This window comes from Chiloscyllium punctatum, chromosome 3 (genome assembly GCF_047496795.1).
Source record: "Chiloscyllium punctatum isolate Juve2018m chromosome 3, sChiPun1.3, whole genome shotgun sequence".
NCBI lineage: Eukaryota > Metazoa > Chordata > Chondrichthyes > Orectolobiformes > Hemiscylliidae > Chiloscyllium > Chiloscyllium punctatum.
The window spans coordinates 31,124,546-31,144,445 of NC_092741.1; positions in this window are offsets into that span (position 1 = coordinate 31,124,546).

Below are 19,900 nucleotides of genomic sequence, written 5' to 3' on the forward strand. Positions count from 1 at the left end.
ATTAAGAGTCCACTCAGCACAGTTTTCCATTCAACTGAGGTGAACCATGTTAGAATTACAGGGAGGGAGGGTTCAAGTGAGATGTGGTTGGCGTTAAATACTTTGGTCGCAGAGAAGTTCCTTCTATAGTGAAATTTCTTTACCACAGCTGACTCATGATATGTTTTCATCTTCCCAAAGTGCAGCTCACCTGCCAGTGATGTGGCTCAGTTGCTTTACATTCCAGTCATTTTCAGGGAGTGTAGATTATGTGGATCATTTAATGAAAAAATTATTTCATGGGATGAATTACGGCCAGCAATTATTGCCCATCTGTTGCAGCCCTTGAGAAGGTTGTGTTAACCTGTTTTCTTGAACTGTTGCAGTCCATTTGGTGTCAATAGACCTATGGTGCTGTTATGGATGGTGTTCTGGGATGTTTACAAATGTTACTTGTCACTTGTTACCCCAGCCTGATATTGTAAAGATCTTGTTGCATTTGAATATGGATTGCTTCAGTACTTGAGGAGTTGGCGCTGAACGTTGTGCAATCATCGGCCAACTTCTGGCCTGATGGAGGGAAGATCATGGATGAAGCAGCTGAAGATGTTGGTCCCCAGGATAACACCCCAAGATGTCTTGGAGCTGAGATGATTGACCTCCAACAATTGCAGCCATCTTCCTATGTACCAAGTATGACTCTAACCAGTGTAGAGCTTCCCCTGATTCCCATCAATTTCAGGTTTACTATGACTTCTTGAAATTGCATTCAATCAGTTGTAGCCTTGATGTTCGGTGTTATCACTCTCAGCTCACCTCAGGGATTCAGCTCTTTTGCCCATGTTTCACCCAAGGCCGTAACGAGGTCAGGAGCTGAGTGGCCCTGGCAGGATCAAAACTGGGTGTCACTGAGCAAGTTGTGACTGAGCAGTTGCAGCTTGACAGCACTGTTGATGACACCTTCCATCACTGATGATCAAGAGTAGTCTGATGGGATGGTAATTGGCGGAGTTGGATTTGTCCTGCTTTCTGTTTACAGGACATACCTGGGCAATTTTCCACATTGTTGGGTAGATGCCAGTGTTGTAGCTGTACTGGAGGAGTTTGGCTAGCGGTGACGTAACTGCTGGAGCACAGGTCCACCGCAATTATGTAATCTCTCCAATCAGAGCATTGGAGAGGCAGCAAACATTGCCATTGATCCTATTGACTTCAAAATCTTGTAAGATAATGTAAGAGATCATCAGAAACTTCAATAAATACCTGAAGCAGCATTTCAAATGTCTGATGATGCAAATTCACTTCTGACACTGGACATTTGGTGACAATGCATTGCTATCATCTGTCCTTTTCTCGGGTGGCTTGTATGGTGGTCAGCTGGTGCCCATTTTCCAATGTAAGCATCCCCTTAATTAACTGTGCAAATTGTTTAAGTGTTCACTTCACTGCAAAACTCTGGAGATTTAGAAATTGTCCACAGCTTATCAAATAAAGTAGTTCATTAGAAAGTGCCATCATGTAGAGGGGTTTGTTATGTTTTGGTACAGGTTCTATGCCAGACAAACGTGTACCTTTCAGGCAGTTATATGACATGACAACAGGTGATGCTCTATAATAGGAGTACCTGCTTCACACTCTGTATGATGGAGTCAATGTAGCTCATTTAAGAAAAAGTAACATCAGAAAACATTAAACCTCTATTAGTTTAGATTACTTACAGTGTGGAAACAGGCCCTTCAGCCCAACAAGTCCACACCGCCCCACCGAAGCGCAACCCACCCATACCCCTACATCTACCCCTTACCTAACACTACGGGCAATTTAACATGGCCAATTCACCTGATCTGCACATCTTTGGACTGTGGGAGGAAACCGGAGCACCCGGAGGAAACCCACGCCGACACGGGGAGAATGTGCAAACTCCACACAGTCAGTCACCTGAGTCGGGAATTGAACCCGGGTCTCTGGTGCTGTGAGGCAGCAGTGCTAATCACTGTGCCACCGTGGCGCCCACCACCAGTTGTGTAGTTCTGTGCTATTGTAGCCTTGTGTTTGAAATAAATTTCAAGATATCTGACTCAACAATAACTTGGCATGATATCGCGAATAACACGAATGTGTAGGTTGACATACAGATGACACAAACTGTAAAAAGGGTGGGCTTCTTTCAATATAGGACTGTGAGGAAGAAATGGTGCAATATGTTTATGTAATTATGTTAATTCAACTTGTATGTCGGAGTTCAGGTCTAATGATCCGGAGACTGGTATTCAAATTCCTCTAATACAACTGAGGGATATAAATTCAATTAACTCAATCATATTTGGAATTAAAAACCCTCTCTATCAATAATGGCAATCATAAATCACCATTATTGTGGCAGGTGGGCACTTTCATAAAAGATATTTTTGAAAATTCTTTAATTGGATAAATTATTGCCTAAAGTTATTGCCCTTCCATTGTTACCCTCGAGAAGACGACGAAACCCTAAATGGTTTGATAGTGTCATTGACAGGATAACATCGGCTATGATAACCTGGTCTGGTCTATTTACTGTGGGTCTTGAGTCACAATGTGTTTTACTCTTAAACTGTTTATTGGAGCAAGAACAACAGTAATAGGTTCAGTAATAGGCTATTTCAACCTTCAGTAGGCTTCACCATTGAATGAGAGCTTCCACTTCAAAACCATTCTTCTATACAATCCCATATCACCGGATGTTTTTAGTACATAGAAATCTGTTCATCTCTGGCTTGAACTCTATAATTGAACATTCACAGACCCTTGCTGTATGGTAATTCATGACCATCTGACTGACGAAATTCTTCTTCATCTTAGCCTGTGATGAGTGGCCCCTTATTTTGAGACTATAGGCTAAATTTTACTGTATTTTGCTTAGGCAACCATTTTTCAAAAGGAGAGATATACCAAACCAAATGCAGTGCAGAGGAATCTGGGTGTTCTCATGAATGAAACACAAAAGGTTAGCATTAAGGTGCAGCAAGTAATTAAGAAGGCAATTGGAATTTGGGCCTACAAGATTGGAATTTAATAATAATCAAGTCTTGTTTTAGCTGTACAGGGGGGATGGTGTGGCTGGAACTTCAGTGCTGGGTGTAGTTTTGGTCACCAGATTTAAGAAAGAGTTTCCTGCCATTGCAGGCAATTCAAAAGATGTTCACAAGGCTGATTCATGGTATGAAGGGGCATCAGGCAAGGAGAATATCAAACCAGGTTAGGCCTTTGTTCATTAGAGCTTAAAGAATGTGCGACGACAAGCATACAAGATTCAGGGAGGGCTCGACTGGACGGAGGTAGAGAAGAAGTTGTGAGAAATCTCCAAATAGGGCACACAGTTACAGAATAGAACATAGAACAAAGAACAGTCCAGCCCAGTACAGACCTTTCGGCCCTTGACGTTGTGCCGACCTTATCTGGCTCTAAGATCAAACAAACTTACATACCCTTAATTTTGCTATCATCCATGTGCCTATCCAAGAGTCGCTTAAATGTCCCTGATGTCTCCTATTCTACGACCACCACTGGCAGTGCATTCCATGCACCCACCATTTTCCCTTGCCACCTCCTCTAAATCTTCCTCCAATCACCTTAAAATTATGCCCCTAATAAAATGACACTCATTTGCTATCAAGACGGGAGAGATTCTTTTTTTCTCCCAGAAACCTGTGGATGTCTGGAATTCTCTGCCCCAAACTGTTTTGGAGGCTCATACATTGAGAGTATTCGAAGAGAAGGCAAAGAGTTTTGAAATATCAGAGAGTTGGGGTCTCTGAGGAGATGACACAAAGGAGGAGCTGAGGGCTAAAACAGGGCACCAGATGGCATACTACATCCTCAGGATTGCAAAGGACTCACTCTGTACTACATCCTCAGGAGAATTCATACTCTCAACAAACAGTATTTCAACTCCATCTCAAACATCAAAAACTGTCAGTACAACAAACTTATATCCACCCACCTCCATAACCAGCGCTCCACAAACATTCCAGAAGATTCCCCTGGCCTCGGAACCTATTCCACCATTAGCCATGCGGCTGATGCAGCTGCCACCCCCACGCTGATTGATGATGTCACTTCCGCCCCCATCATGGCCACTCCCACAACCATTTCCACCTCTCACAATTCCTCATGCACCACACCTGACATCACTTCTGCCCTTCACATCATCGCTGATGCCACACGCTCAGTGACTCCCGCCACCCCTACTGCCGTGGTCACCACCACTTCCTCCCCCACCAGTGCCACTCACCTGCATTCTACTGACATGCCCCCCACAGACCCCACTGTCACTATCCCCACCCCCCAGAACCCTGAGGGGAACACTACACCTGCTCATGACTCCACCCCCATTCCCCCCACCATCACACCCACTCCAGTTACAGGTTCCGCCCCCACTCCCAGCTCTACACCCACACCAGATCCCAGCTCCCAGCCCTGCCGAGTTTTCACCATCCCCCCAGACATCCCCCTCACTGAGGACAAAAGATCAGTCCTCAGCAAAGGACTCACCTTCATCCCCCTCCGTCCACGCATCAATGAAATTAATACACGCCGTGATGTCGAACAATTCTTCCGTCGCCTCCGCCTCCAAGCTTACTTTCACAATCAGGGCTCCCGCCCACCTTCTGAGGACCCCTTCGCTCACCTCCAACACACTGCATCCACCTGGACACCCCGCGCTGGCCTATTACCTGCCCTCGACCTCTTCATTTCCAACTGCTGCCGGGACATTAACCGCCTCAACCTGTCTACCTCCCTCCCCCACTCCAACCTCTCACCCTCACAACGCGCAGCCCTCCAATCCCTCTGCTCCAATCCCAACCTCACCATTAAGCCAGCAGATAAAGGGGGCGCAGTGGTAGTCTGGCGCACTGACCTCTACACCGCTGAAGCCAAACGTCAACTCAAGGACACCTCTTCCTACTGCCCCCTCGACCATGACCCCCACCCCCCCATCACCAAACCATCATCTCCCAGACCATACAGAACCTCATCACCTCAGGGGATCTCCCACCCACAGCTTCCAACCTCATAGTCTGGGAACCCCACACTACCCGGTTCTACCTCCTTCCCAAGATCCACAAGCCTGACCACCCTGGCCGACCCATTGTCTCAGCATGCTCCTGTCCCACTGAATTCATCTCTACCTACCTCGACACTGTCCTATCCCCCCTAGTCCAGGAACTCCCCACATACGTTCGAGACACCATCCACGCCCTCCACCTCCTCCAAGACTTCAGTTTCCCTGGCCCCCAACGCCTCATTTTCACCATGGATATCCAATCCCTCTACACCTCCATCCACCTTGACCAGGGCCTCCAAACCCTCCATTTTTTCCTCTCCAGATGTCCCCAAAAGTACCCTTCCACTGACACTCTCATTCATTTGGCTGAACTGGTCCTTACCCTTAACAATTTCTCCTTTGAATCCTCCCACTTCCTCCAGACCAAAGGGGTAGCCATGGGCGCACGTATGGGCCCCAGCTATGCCTGTCTCTTTGTTGGCTACGTAGAGCAGTTGATCTTCCATAATTACACCGGCACCACTCCCCACCTCTTCCTCCGCTACATTGATGACTGCATTGGCGCTACCTCGTGCTCCCGTGAGGAGGTTGAGCAATTCATCAACTTCACCAACACATTCCACCCTGACCTTAAATTTACCTGGACCATCTCTGACAACTCCCTCCCCTTCCTGGACCTCTCCTCCACCGGATCTGCTCCCAGGAGGACCAGTTCCACCACAGAACACACCAGATGGCCTCCTTCTTTAGAGACTGCAATTTCCCTTCCCACATGGTTAAAGATGCCCTCCAACGCATCTCGTCCACATCCCGCACCTCTGCCCTCAAACCCCACCCCTCCAACCGTAACAAGGACAGAACGCCCCTGGTGCTCACCTTCCACCCTACCAACATTCGCATAAACCAAATCGTCCGCCGACATTTCTGCCACCTCCAAACAGACCCCACTACCAGGGATATATTTCCCTCCCCACCCCTTTCCTCCTTCCGCAAAGACCGTTCCCTCCGCGACTACCTGGTCAGGTCCACGCCCCCAAACAACCCACCCTCCAATCCTGGCACTTTCCCCTGCCACCGCAGGAACTGTAAAACCTGCGCCCACACCTCCTCCCTCACCTCTATCCAAGTCCCTAAAGGAGCTTTCCACATCCATCAAAGTTTTACTTGCACATCCACTAATATCATTTATTGTATCCGTTGCTCCCAATGTGGTCTCCTCTACATTGGGGAGACTGGGCACCTCCTAGCAGAGCGCTTTAGGGAACATCTCCGGGACACCCGCACCAATCAACCACACTGCCCCGTGGCCCAACATTTCAACTCCCCCTCCCACTCTGCCGAGGACATGGAGGTCCTGGGCCTCCTTCACCGCCGCTCCCTCACCACCAGACGCCTGGAGGAAGAACGCCTCATCTTCCGCCTCGGAACACTTCAACCCCAGGGCATCAATGTGGACTTCAACAGTTTCCTCATTTCCCCTTCCCCCACCTCACCCTAGTTCTAAACTTCCAGCTCAGTAACTGTCCCCATGACTTGTCCGGACTTGTCCTACCTGCCTATCTCCTTTTCCACCTATCCACTCCACCCTCTCCTCCCTGACCTATCACCTTCATCCCCTCTCCCACTCACCCATTGTACTCTATGCTACTTTCTCCCCACCCCCACCCTCCTCTAGCTTATCTCTCCACGCTTCAGGCTCACTGCCTTTATTCCTGATGAAGGGCTTTTGCCCGAAACGTTGATTTCGAAGCTACTTGGATGCTGCCTGAACTGCTGTGCTCTTCCAGCACCACTAATCCAGAATCTGGTTTCCAGCATCTGCAGTCATTGTTTTTACCTCGTTTTCACCAGGTGGTGACACTATCCATTTCTCACTGTGCTCTTGGAGCCCATATGTGAGTACACATGACAATAAAACCGAAATCTAGGGCAGATCAACCGTGATCTTATACAATGTCGGGAGAGTCTTGAGGCGCCAAATAACTGATAGCAGCTCCTAATTCTTACGTTTCCCTCCGCAAAACCTTGGGTCATCATTCCAAGTTTGCCTCACGAACTACCTTCCACTCCCCATTGCTCTGACTCTCATCCAACCCTCACACCTGCTGTCGCTGGAAGTATTCTGTGGGATTCCTGGCTCCGGAGCTATCTTTAAATAAACACATTGACTTAGACCCAACATAGCAATCATTGCAGCAAGCAACCAGAACTGGCGACTGAAAGCAGCGGGAATGAAACCAAATAATATTCCAACCGACACAGTACAGCAGCGCTTCACAGGCTCTCCACAGCACTGAGGATGGCACCTAGAAAGGGGGCGAAACATCTGCAAACCACCTTCCCAACTCGGCACACGTACCCGCAAAAATGCCAAATGGCACCCAAGCTACAAATCTTTATGCAAACCTTGGACTCATTTTAAAAGACCCAGTCAAACAATGTCTATCAAACATTGTAAGGTGTTTGTGCCCAGACCTGGCAGATAAGAAGAATTTGGCTCTTCATTTTGCGGACAGGGATCTGGAGGTCTTAGTAGATGGGGAAGTGCAGAGGACCTCCAGAGTAGTGAGGATATGAAAACCTGTTGGGTCAGCATGGTCTCCACTCTTTTCAAGAATACCCAGCACTGTAAGAAGACCTCCTCTGCCCTGTTGTAAGCACACCAATGCATCTACTTCTTCAGAAGGCTAAGGATTATTCAGCATGTCCACAATGACCTCTGAGTAATTTCTATAGTTGCACAATTGAAAGTATCTTGTCCGGATGTGTCACAGGTTGGTATGACAAGTCCTCTGCCCAAGATTGCCACCTTCTCAGGCTGACCAATATGAACTCGTAATTCCCACATTCCCAGAAGGAATACTTTAAAAGGAAAACATATATATCAGAAGCATGGCATGTCCAAATATTGGAACAGGTGATTCCCAAGGCATTTTTAAACTGCTGTAACAATGAGAAGGGTATCTGATTAAAAGTAACACTAAATGCAGGGCGAATACTTCCTTTGTGATGCATGGGCAGAAGTAATGAGAGTGTGTCTTTGTTTCAACTAGGACAATAAGACCTGTCCAAACATTGGAAGAATTAAAGCAGAGAAGATTTATATTGCTACCTGCAATATTTAATTAGATTTCATGACAGCCAGAAGATAAAGTTCTTAATTATGAACAACCAGATGATCCAGCATCTCAATTTTTAAATTGAAACCTCAGGTAAGAGTAACAATACCCAAAGACATGACACAGCGAAGAGCAGTTACCTCAATGCTATGGGTGGTCAGATGACTGTCATGCCAGAAAACCTATTATTCCACTTTGGATGCACTTCAAGTCTCTGAGTTGTTGGGTTTTTACAAGGTAAAGGATACAGGCAAAATTAGGTAAATGGTCAGCCTTTGAAAAGCGGAGCATTCTCAAGGGTCTGTACTTGAATCTAATTTTCTGATTAATTGCTTGCATTATTTTAATTATTTCCAGCATTGCTGTCAAGATCAGCAATTATTGACCATCTCTAATCGTCCTTGAGAAGGTGGTGGTGAGCTGCCTTCTCGAGCAGCAGCAGTTCCTGCAATATAGGGGCATACACAGCACTGTGAGGGAGGCCATTCCAGGATTTTGACCCAGTGACGCTGCAGAATCAGCGATATATTTCCAAGTCAGAATGGTGAGTCAACGAGGAGAAGAGCTTGCAAGTGATTAGGTTCCCTTGTATCTGCTGCCTTTGTCCTCATAGGTGGCAAAGGCTATGGGTTTGCAAAGTTAAAAATCACACAACACCAGGTTATAGTCCAACAGGTTTAATTGGAAGCACACTAGCTTTCGGAGCGACTATCACCTGATGAAGGAGCGTTGCACCGAAAGATAGTGTGCTTCCAATTAAACCTGTTGGACTATAACCACTATAACTTGGTGTTGTGTGATTTTTAACTTTGTACACCCCAGTCCAACACAGGCATCTCCAAATCATGGCTATAGATTTGGAAGGTGCTGCATAAGTTTGGTGATGAAAAACCTAATCTTTTATGAAGATCTGTGGTGGGGATAATAATTGCATTAGATAGAAGAATGTGAATCAAGAGCTTTGAAATTTGGTTGAGGTGATCTGCAAGTTGGGTAGGAAAGATGGTTTGTCAGTTGGCATTTAAGATGGTGGGAGCAATAGAAAAAGAGTATAGCTTCAGGAATGAATTCAGGAGGGAACTGAAGACTGTCCCATTATCGGGGAACAAAGCGAAGGAGCACACAAAGAAACAGTTGGTGGTTGTGAAGGCGGTAATAAGGTTACAGATTCAGTGAAGTGTCATGGACAGGATCAGAAGCAGGGAGATAACATAAATTATAAAAAGCAAACAACTGATTAGAACAAATAAAACTCTAGACGTATAACACAAATTACCAGTTGGGAGAGAGAACTAAAAATACAAGATAATTTTGTGTGCTAATACTTTTGATAGAATAATGTTCTCACTCTTAGTTATTTCTCGATATTCACAATAAGTTACCCTATGGCTTTCAGCCTTCCTGAAGCTAAACATTCCTGTGAACAATCCTTGATTCAATCACAGTTAAAGACTCTGAAGCCTGCTAACCCTGAATAATTATGGACACAGCCTCTATGTTGCATGATCATGACTATGACTGTGAAACCGTTGCCAATTGTCAGGAAAAAACCTATCTGGTTCACTAATGTCCTTTTATAGATGGAAATCTGCCACCCTTACCTGATCTGGCTTACATGTGACTCCAGATCCACAGTAATGTGTTGACCCTTAACTACCCTCTAGGCCATTAGGGATGGGTATTAATACTGGTCCAGCATGCCCACATCTATGAATGAGTTTTTAAAAAATGTGCTGCTTATCCATTGAGTAACTGTTAATAGTAACTTTATTCTCACTTTCATTCATGAGTTGAGTCAACCATATTTTCGAGAGTCTACAGTAACATGTAGGCCAGAGGAGGTACGTTTCCATCCCTAAAGGACATTAGCAAACCAGATTGGTTTTTCATGACAATCACTTTATCATCATCATGACTCTTATCTCGACTTCATTGCATTTAATGCCCATCATTTGCCATGGCAGGGCTCAAACTTATCTGGGTCTCCAGATTAATAATTAATAGCACCACTAGGTCATAACCTCCCCTGGGTTTGAGGATCGAGGTTTAAGTAGATAAATCAGGCCAATGTGTCATATTGGGATTAATTCTTATCCTCTCTCCACAAGATGCTACCAGACATTGAATATTCCCAGAACTTGCTGATCCAAATGCAAGTTGCTCTTCACTGCAACTGGAAAGAAAACTGTCATTTAGATTAAAGATATTAACGCTTTTGTTATAAAATAATTCAACCTGCATGATTCATGTTGATAATTGTATGGTTTTGTACCACAGTGTTTTGACTGCAGAGGTGCAAGTTGTGTTATTAGACCGGTGATGATCAAATCTTCAACTATGTTATTAGACATTGTGCCACAGGAATTTGCTTTGCTTTGTAGCAGTTCCTCCTTGATATCTTTCAGCTTAACAAGTAACAGAGAGTTCTTAGCATCACTGTAGTGAAGCATCCCTTTTTTGAACATCTTTATGTCAAACTGAAAGAGGCACGATTGCAGTTTCCCCAGGGAGTAATTAACTCTCTATACCAATCGCAATTTTATCCTCCCTCCATATATTTTGCCATTTTTGATGAAAGGTAACAGCCTGAAACACACTAATGTCACCATCCATCAACATCACTGTAATTGGGAAATGTAGTGAAATCACATCAATTCATACAGGTAGCTGAAGCCATAGGCCCCAGCCTGTCTTCATATTCTAATATAAGAAGGGGTCGTTGGGTATTCTGTTGTTGGTCATGGCAATTGCCTAGCACTCGCATACTATGAAAATTACTTGTCAGTTCATACACATCACGTGGCATGTGAGATGCTAATAGACCTCATATTTCCCCTGAAATTCCTTATTCCTTTGCCTGTGGATGTACCTCCAGTTTATTTATTGTGCTGTTTTGTAAATAGTGACAGAACATCCAGGGGTCCCTTGCCCCCTCTCTGCTACTTTCTCCCTAAACCTCTCATTTTGCAGCCTCTCATTGAAAAGCCTCTGTGAAACCCATCTCCTCGGACATGCCTTTGCTCAGGCCTCCTAATTCCTTCCTCTGCCAGTGGTGACTAAGTAGATAGTCCTTTCATCAGAAGTTTGTGGGTTCAAGGTGCACTCCAAACATCTGAACTTGTGAACTGATGGGGCATTGCACTGTGAGGTGCTATCTTTAAGAGAGATGTTAAATTTAGATTCCGTCAACCTTTCAAATGGACATTAAAACTCCCATGGGGCTACTTTGGAGAACAGCAGAGGAGTTTTCCTTAGTATCCTGACTGACACATTTCCTGGTGCCCTGACATCACTAGTCATTGTCATGTTGCTGCTTGTGGGATCTTGCTGTGTGTAAATTGGCCACCATGTTTGGCCACCTATGCTAGAACTGTGACTGCATGAGGTAAATCATGAGACAGTGACCAAGTGAACATAGCTTCAAAAAAAAAAGAAATTTGATGGTTATCTGAAGAGAAAAGGTCTTCAGGGCTACAGGAAAGAGATAGAGATGGGTTACTCTTCCAGAGAGCTAGCACAAGCATTATGAGCAGTCTGTGATGTCACCAATCTGTCGTTCCGTCAGATAGGTAGGTGGCTCCTAAACACTATGCAGATTCGAGCTCTAATGTCTAGAAAACGAAGAGCTGAGACATGACTTGAAGATTATGAAGAGAATTAATACGATTTACTGTTTCCACTTTGTGTGGAGACCAAGACAAGAAGCCATCAACAAAAGAGAGTCACTGATGAATCTACTGAAGAATTCAGGAGGAACCTCTTTACTGAGGGAATGGTTCAAATACTTATCTCACTGCCATATGATGTCATTCAGGCAAGTTAACTTGATACATTTATTCAACAGATAGATACATGAGGGAGAAAGGGATAGAAGATCATGAGAAGAAGTATTTAATCACAGAATCCTTCTGGATGGAAGCAGGCCATCGAGTCTGTACTGACCCTTTGAAATGCATCCCACGAAAACCCACCCCCCTATCGAGCCCTGCATTGCCCATGGCTAATTCACCTAGCCTACACATCCCTGTATACTATGGCATGGCCACTCCATCTCACCTGCACATCTTTGGACTTTGGGAGGAAACCGGAACAACCAGTGGAAACACCCATAGCGAGGGGAGCACTACACAGACAACCACCCAAGGGTACTATTGAACCCGGTCCCTGGCGCTGTGTGTTTAAACAAACTGAGGCTTTTGATGAAAGGATGTATTGTGTGGACGAATTGAAGAGAATAAAAGTGAGAGTTAACTCACCTGAACGTATGATGATGACTGAAGGTAGTAAAAAAAGAAAAGAAGCAAAGAGACCAAGGAAGTTGCTATGGACAGAAATTAAACATTAAAGGGAGGAATTAGTGCTATGCAAAGAGAGTTATCTATAACTGCCTTGGGGCTGAGACATTAGCATTAACAGTGAATTTTCTTGACTCGCAAGCTAAAATATGTGCAAAAGAAAATCGAATCTTGCGTGATCGGTTTTTCAATCCCTTGGCAGAATGTTCAGGAAAATGGGAGGAGGGCTGGTATGATGATCAGAGGTCAATTATCCATGGGGAGGATTCTCACAATCTTCCCAAGAATAATCGCAGTTAGTCCATCGTCTCAGGCTTGAAGATCTCTTGGTCAATTATTATGGCCAATTGTGTTTCTTTCCTACTGTGCCATGTTGTCATTCATGATAATCACTGAACCTCTGCTAAGTGCTGAAAGAATGCATCAGAGACTCAGAGCTTCTTGTCAAAGCTGCCCAAGGATGAAGTGGAGAGCTGCCTGTCAGCATTCCAAGAAGGCCTTCAGGAACTATCAATAGTTAATTAGCATGCTTTCAGTGGAAGATTAAATACAGCGTCCCTGAACTGCAAAGCCTCCTACATGATCACACACGCAGTCTCATTTAGTAACACATTAATGTTGTCCTCTTTGGTTGCACTTTCTGTGCCTATCATCACCATCTCAGCTCATTGGAGGATTACTTCATTCACATTACTGTTTTGTCCAATCATATTGCTTATACATGAGACCTGGCCAGAAGTTAAGACGCTTTTAAGCTTTGTCATGTCTTTTCCCACAAGTCTCCTGAAGCTGGAGTTCGAAATTGGCCAGCCAGTACAAACTAGACATTGGGAGCCTAAAAGGGCAAAGGGGCACACGCAACAGATTAAAGACCTTTTCCGATTTTAGACTTGTTTGGCCCTTTATGTGGCTTAACCAATATGGGGTACTATAATGAGCATTCTGGTCCTATAGGCCACATTGTATGCTTTGCTGCTCATTTTCTGCTTGAAAATAATTGCACCAGCACTCTATTTCTCAACCTTGTACTCCATGCAAGTTAGATGGCTAATCGCTTGATTGGGAAAGACTAACGGTAATGCTATGAGGCATTGATCCCCTGGTGTTTAGTCTCCACTTGAAGAAATGGCATTTTTTAGAAAACTGCATGCTTTCAAAATTACATCTTTGCAGAAGTTAGCATCTATGTTAATGATAATTCCCTCCCCACCCCATGTACACACACACAAGGATGTTGATAGTTGAGGATTCAGTGATACTAACACCATTTGAATGCCAAGGGACAGTAGTTAGATTGTCTTTTATGAGAGATGGTCATTGTATGGCATTTGTATGGCACCATTCTTACTTGTCAATGCTGATAATGTCGAGGGTTAACTGCATTTGGAAACGGACTTCTTCAGTGTCTGAGGAGTCATGAATGGTGCTGAAGATCATGCAATCACATAGCCATGTTCCCACTTTCTGATCTTATGGAGGGACGGTCATTGAAGCAGCAGAAGATGGTTAGGTCTTGGGCACAAACTTGAAGAACTCCTGCAGAGATGTCCTGGAGTTGACTTCCAACAACTACAAATATCTTCCTGTGTGCCGTGTAGCATTGTAAAAAGACTGACAAGAGTATCCTCACTAATCCCATCTCATGGGTTCAAGGATGGCTTGCGTTGACTCCAGTCTGATGGACTCTAAGAGTGTTAATAAGCTCAACATGAGATCTGTGGTCTCTGACATGTGTGGGGCAGATAGTGTTTGGAGGGTTGACTAGGTGAGATGGACTTTCCTGGACTGGAACGGACTACTGTATTTATATGGCTGATCCAGTTAAATATCTGATCACTGGTGATCCCCAGAAGGTTGGGGATGGGGGGATGCAGCAGAGATCAGTGAGCTTCAACACTGAGAACTTATACCCAAAGACCCCTCTCCTGACTTTCATTCAACACCTGCCTTAGGAACTCAATTCCTTCAAATCAGTGAGGTCCGAACTCTTTCATCCACTTATATAAACTCTTGTAAATAAAATATCTTAGAGGCCAATTTCTTCTGAAAAAATTGTGGGATTGGTGGGGGTAGATTCGGAAGTGGGCAAGTAGTATTTTCATCCAGTTCGGGATTTGGAAATTACCGAACTGCCGAGCAGATTGACATTGACGCCGGTTGCTGGCCATGGTCCTGAATTCAACAGGAACCGCTTGTCTGAAGCTAATCGACCGCTGTTTCTGAAATTAAATGATGAAACGGAAATTGTGACAATACTAACCGGATTCTTCACACCAATCCCATCGCCAAAACTGGCGTAAGATGTACGATAAATGAACGAATTAAGGGTCAAAGTCAAGGGTTGACTTGTACACGAGATTTAGTATAAATCAGGTATATTTGATGCCTCAGTAAGGGCACTCAGAATTGTTGCCTACTATGATGGGAAGCTAGTTTCCAGGATGGGTCTGAGGAGACTTGGGGAAAGTCAATGATGTGGGAAAGGCTCACAGGGCCAGAAGGAGTTGTGCGTTGGCTGTAAATTTTGATGTTATTGCCTGACCAGGTCACGAATTTACACCAGAAAGATGCAATTTCCTAATGCAAATCCGTGAACAACGCTAGTATAACCCTCCCTCCAGTCTGGGGCAATGAAACAATATCCACAATATGCACTGCACAACTTCACTAACGTTCCTTAGCACCTTCCAAACCCACAACTACTTCCATTAAAAAGGGCACACACAGCAGGTACACGGGTACACCACCAGCTGCAAGTTCCCCTCCGAGCCACTCATCATCCTGAGTTGGAATTATATCACAGTTCCTTCGGTGCCAGTGGCCAAAAGCCTGGAACTTCCTCACTACTGGCATTGTGGGTCAACCTACAGCATGGGACTGCAGCAGTTCAAGAAGGAAGCCTCACCATCACCTTCTCAATTAAAACTAGGCTGGGGAATAAACGCTGCCCCAGGACACCCACATCCAGTGAGTGAACTAATTAAAACCTACTTTCTGCCAAGTGTCTGTTTTTCAATTACTGATGATCATTTAAGCCCATGGGTTTTGATTTTGCTAACAAGTCTTTTATATGACACTTTGTCAAATGCTTTTGAAAGTTTCTGTACATAAAAACCAACTAAACTAGACAAAGAAGTGCTTCCCTCTGTTACTATGTTGTATAATGGATTCCCAACACTGTCCATAATGTCGTATGAACTAGCTGGACACTCAGTCAGTAAAAGGTAGATTTACTGTCAGTTTTCTTATTTTATGTTGATAATTTTAGGAGTTGCTTGGTCTAGAATGGTAGAGGAAAACCCAGCAAATAGTTTAACAGAAAGAGAGTCTTGTTTTAAGTAAGATGTATGTTAATACAATGATGGCAAGTTGCACTGTTGCAATCGATATTTTTTACATTACAAACACCATGCAGGAACCTAGATATTAGCTCTATCTGCCTCAAGTTTTACAGACATTCTCCCTGTCTAAAACCTTACATCACAATCATTGTGTTTGAATTTTAAAGTATTAACCTTTTCAGGTCCCAATACATCACCAAGACCACTCTCTGTTACTTTATCAAAAAATTGTATTGAACTTAGTCAAAGATGATTTGAATTGAACAGACTGATTCTGGCTGTTATTCGTCACCTATTCAAAGCAATAATTTATTTTGTCTTGGGATTGTTAGTGCTATCTTAGTTCCTATTATTGGAATACAATTGAGACAGAATGACACACAACAGTCATCCTGTGATCTCTCTGAGTGCCACATTACCTTACATCAAAGACATATCAGAAATGGCTTCCAGACTACTCAGACCCCTTGGCATCATGGTAGACCACAAACCTACCAACACACCTAAACAGTGACTAATGAACCTAAAGGATCCATTAGATACTACCAGCAAAATTAATGTCATTTACAAGATACCATGCAATAACTGTAAAAAAAAACACTGCATTGGACATAGTAGCAGGAAACTTGCCACCAGGATACATGAACACCAAATGGCCACCAAAAGACATAACCCATTATCACTAGTTTCCATACATACAGACAAAAAAGGACACCATTTTGACTGGGATAGCACACACATCCTAGGACAGGCAAAATAAAGACACACACGAGAATTCTTAGAGGCATGATATTCTAACCTGAACTCCATCAATAAACACATCAATTTTGATCCCATCTAACTTCCCTTGAAAAAAAGAGCTGGAATTGACATGATCCAACTTAAGAAACCAAGACCTATAAATACAGAGGTGGGACATACCTCCAGAGCTTCACTGGAGACTCTCACTGATGATGTTACCTAGTATGGTAATAAAACATCTGAAAACAACCTTCCAGCTCAGTTAGCTAACTTACTTATTTATCATCGACCTGAGCTACAAATTTTCTCAAAAATCACTAATGTTGTCCCCTATCCAAACTAATACCTTCTTCCTTGGCTTGGATTACATGCTTGTTACATGCCCTGGGACAGTTTACTATGTTAACTGGGATCAACCCTCATTCAACAGAGAGTGCAAGAGGCCATGTTAGGAGCACCACCAGGAATAAGTATAATTGAGGTATCAACCTGGTGAAGCTACTAAGCAGGACTATTTGTGTGCCAAACAGCCTAAGCATTAAGTGATAGACAGAGCTAAGGGATCCTACAATCAGTGAACCAGATCTAAGCTCTGCAATCCGGCCACATCCATTTTTGAATGGTGGTGGACAATTAAATAAGTCACTAGAGGAGAATATGCCACAAATATCCCCATCCTCAATGATGGAGGAGCCCAGCACATCAGTGCAAAAGACAGGACTGAAGCATTCACAGCAATCTTCAACCAAAAGTGTTGAGTGGATGATCCATATTTCCTTCCTCCTGTAATCCCCGGCATTACAGGTACCAGTCTTCAGCCAATTCGATATGTTTCATGTGGTATTAAGCAACGGTTGGAGGCAAAAGATACTGCTAAATGTCCTGACAATATTCCAGTGATAGTACTGAAGACTTGTGCTCCAGAACCTGTTACTGCTGTTCAACAGTGTTGCCATCACTGAATCCCCAACCAACAAAATCCTTAGGGTTATTATTGACCAGAAGCACAACTAGACTCACCATATAAACCCAATGGTTGCAAGAGTCAGTAAGAGACAAGGAATACTGTGGCAAGTAACTCACCTCATGACTCCCCAGAGCCTGTCCTCCATCTACAAGATGTAAGTTAGGAGTGTGATGTCTGGATACATGCAGCTCCCACAACACTCAAGAAGCTTGACATCTTCCAAGACAAAGCAACCCACTTGATTGGTACCACATCTGCAAACATCTACTCCCTCCACCACTGACGTTCAGTACCAGCAGTGTGTACAATCTACAAGATACGCTGCAGAAATTCACCAAAGCTCCTTAGATTGTAGCTTCAAAGCCCATGACCACTTCTGTCTAGAAGACCAAAGATAGCAGATATGTGGAACACCATTAGTTGCAATTTCCTTTCCAAGCCACACCATCCTGACTTGGAAATATTTCACCATTTCATCACTGTCGTTGGGTCAAAGTCCTAGAATGCCTTCCCAAAGGGCATTGTGGGTTCAACTACAGCATGTGGACTGCAGCAGTTTAAGGAGAGTCGTTAAGGGAGTTTGGTAGAAGGGGACCACATCCCACAAATGGATAAAAATAAATTATTTCTGCTGGAAATGTTCTCTCAGGTGAATGAAAAACTTCCAGGATGCATCCAATCAAGAGTAGGGAAGGAGAACTCTTCTGATCAAAATAGTCATTTTTCATTGCCTATTGCAGATTTGTTTGGGTCCTTTCTGTCCACGGTAGCTGCAGAGTGTCTCCGCGTTATGAAAGTGACTCTACTTCAGACGTATTGCATCAGCTGCAGATTTGCCCTGAGAATTTGAGAAGTGCAATATAAATGCTATTTGTTTCTTCTGTCCGTCCTCCCCCCCCCACCGAAACTTGCTTGATCCTGACACAAAAATGTTATTTTTAAAATGGCAAAAGGGAAGAGATGAATTCCAAATAAATCAATCACACTTCCTGGTTTCAGGATCAGCCAATTCTCTCATTGCTGGAAGAATAGAGATTATTAGTGAACTGGTCATAAAAACTGTTATGCTTATCTGTTAGGAATTATAATGGACTTTCCCAAGGATGCCAGTGCATTGCATAAAAGAATGAATCAATGGTCCAGCTTAATTCCAGTAAGGTGACATTCCTGTCAATACATATCAAATCAATTCTTTTCATTATCTCCATTTGTTGAAATTGAACTATTCTGAGAAATATTCCCATCTGTGTTACCTTTTCTCACTGTTGCCTCAGTTATTTTATTGCTCTGATCATTATTCTGAATCTCCGCAGGAAGCAATATTATTTTTACACTGTGTTCGACTTTTATTTCCAAGTCCCAGGGAGCTCAGTAGCTTTGAGATCGGACAAGCTCTGTGCATAATCAGATTATTAAAAATAACCCATAGCCAGGCAATTTATGTGCACGCTGCAAGTTTCTCTCTCTCTCCCTTGCTCCTACAGCCCCAGAGCAGGCTGATACAAAAGGACATAGCCTGTCATGTTAAATCTCCATCTCACTTGGTAAATGCTTTCAGAAAGGTAGCCTGCATCAAGCAGGAGCTTTACTATATAACATTTGCCAAGGTTTTCTAAGGCCTTCAGCACAGGAAATAGATAGGTAGAGGTTTGCAATACATTTAATTCATTGTGAATTATTCTGTGCATCAACTTTAAGAAAGGATGAAAATTCTTTCCATTTCTCGTGCCCAGCACCAGCATCAAGCACTGCTCACAAGATCTGACACTTGATGAAAGCAACCTCAATATTTTCCCCATTGCATTACCTTTCTGTACGTTACATACTGCTGGCCTCTCTGGGTGAGGGAAGTTACATAAGAACAAGGAACAGGAGTAGGCCATCCGGCCCTTCAAGCCTGCTCCACCCCGCAATAAGATCGTGGCTAATCCTTTTGGTGGCCTCAGCTCCACTTACCCGCCCTCTCACTGTATCCCTTAATTTCTTTATTTTTCAAAACAAAATCTACCTTAGCTTTAAAAGTGTTTACTGAAGTAGCGTCAACTCCTTGGGCAAGGAAGTCCACAGACTAACAACCCTCTGAGTGAAGAAATTCCTTCTCAGTTCAGTTCTAAACCTGCTCCCTCTAATCTTGAGGCCATGCTCTCTTGTCCTAGTCTCACCTACCAGTGGAAAAATCCTATCTATTTCTATTTTATCAATTCCCTTTATAATTTTATACATTTCTCTAAGATCTCCCTCATTCTTCTAAATTCAATGAATATAATCCCAATCTACTCAGTCTCTCCTCATAAGCCAACCCCCTCAACTCTGGAATGAACCTAGTGAATCTCCTCTGCACCCTCTCCAGTGCCAGTACATCCTTTTTTAAGTTAGGAGACCAAAACTGCACACAGTACTCCAGTTGTGGCCTC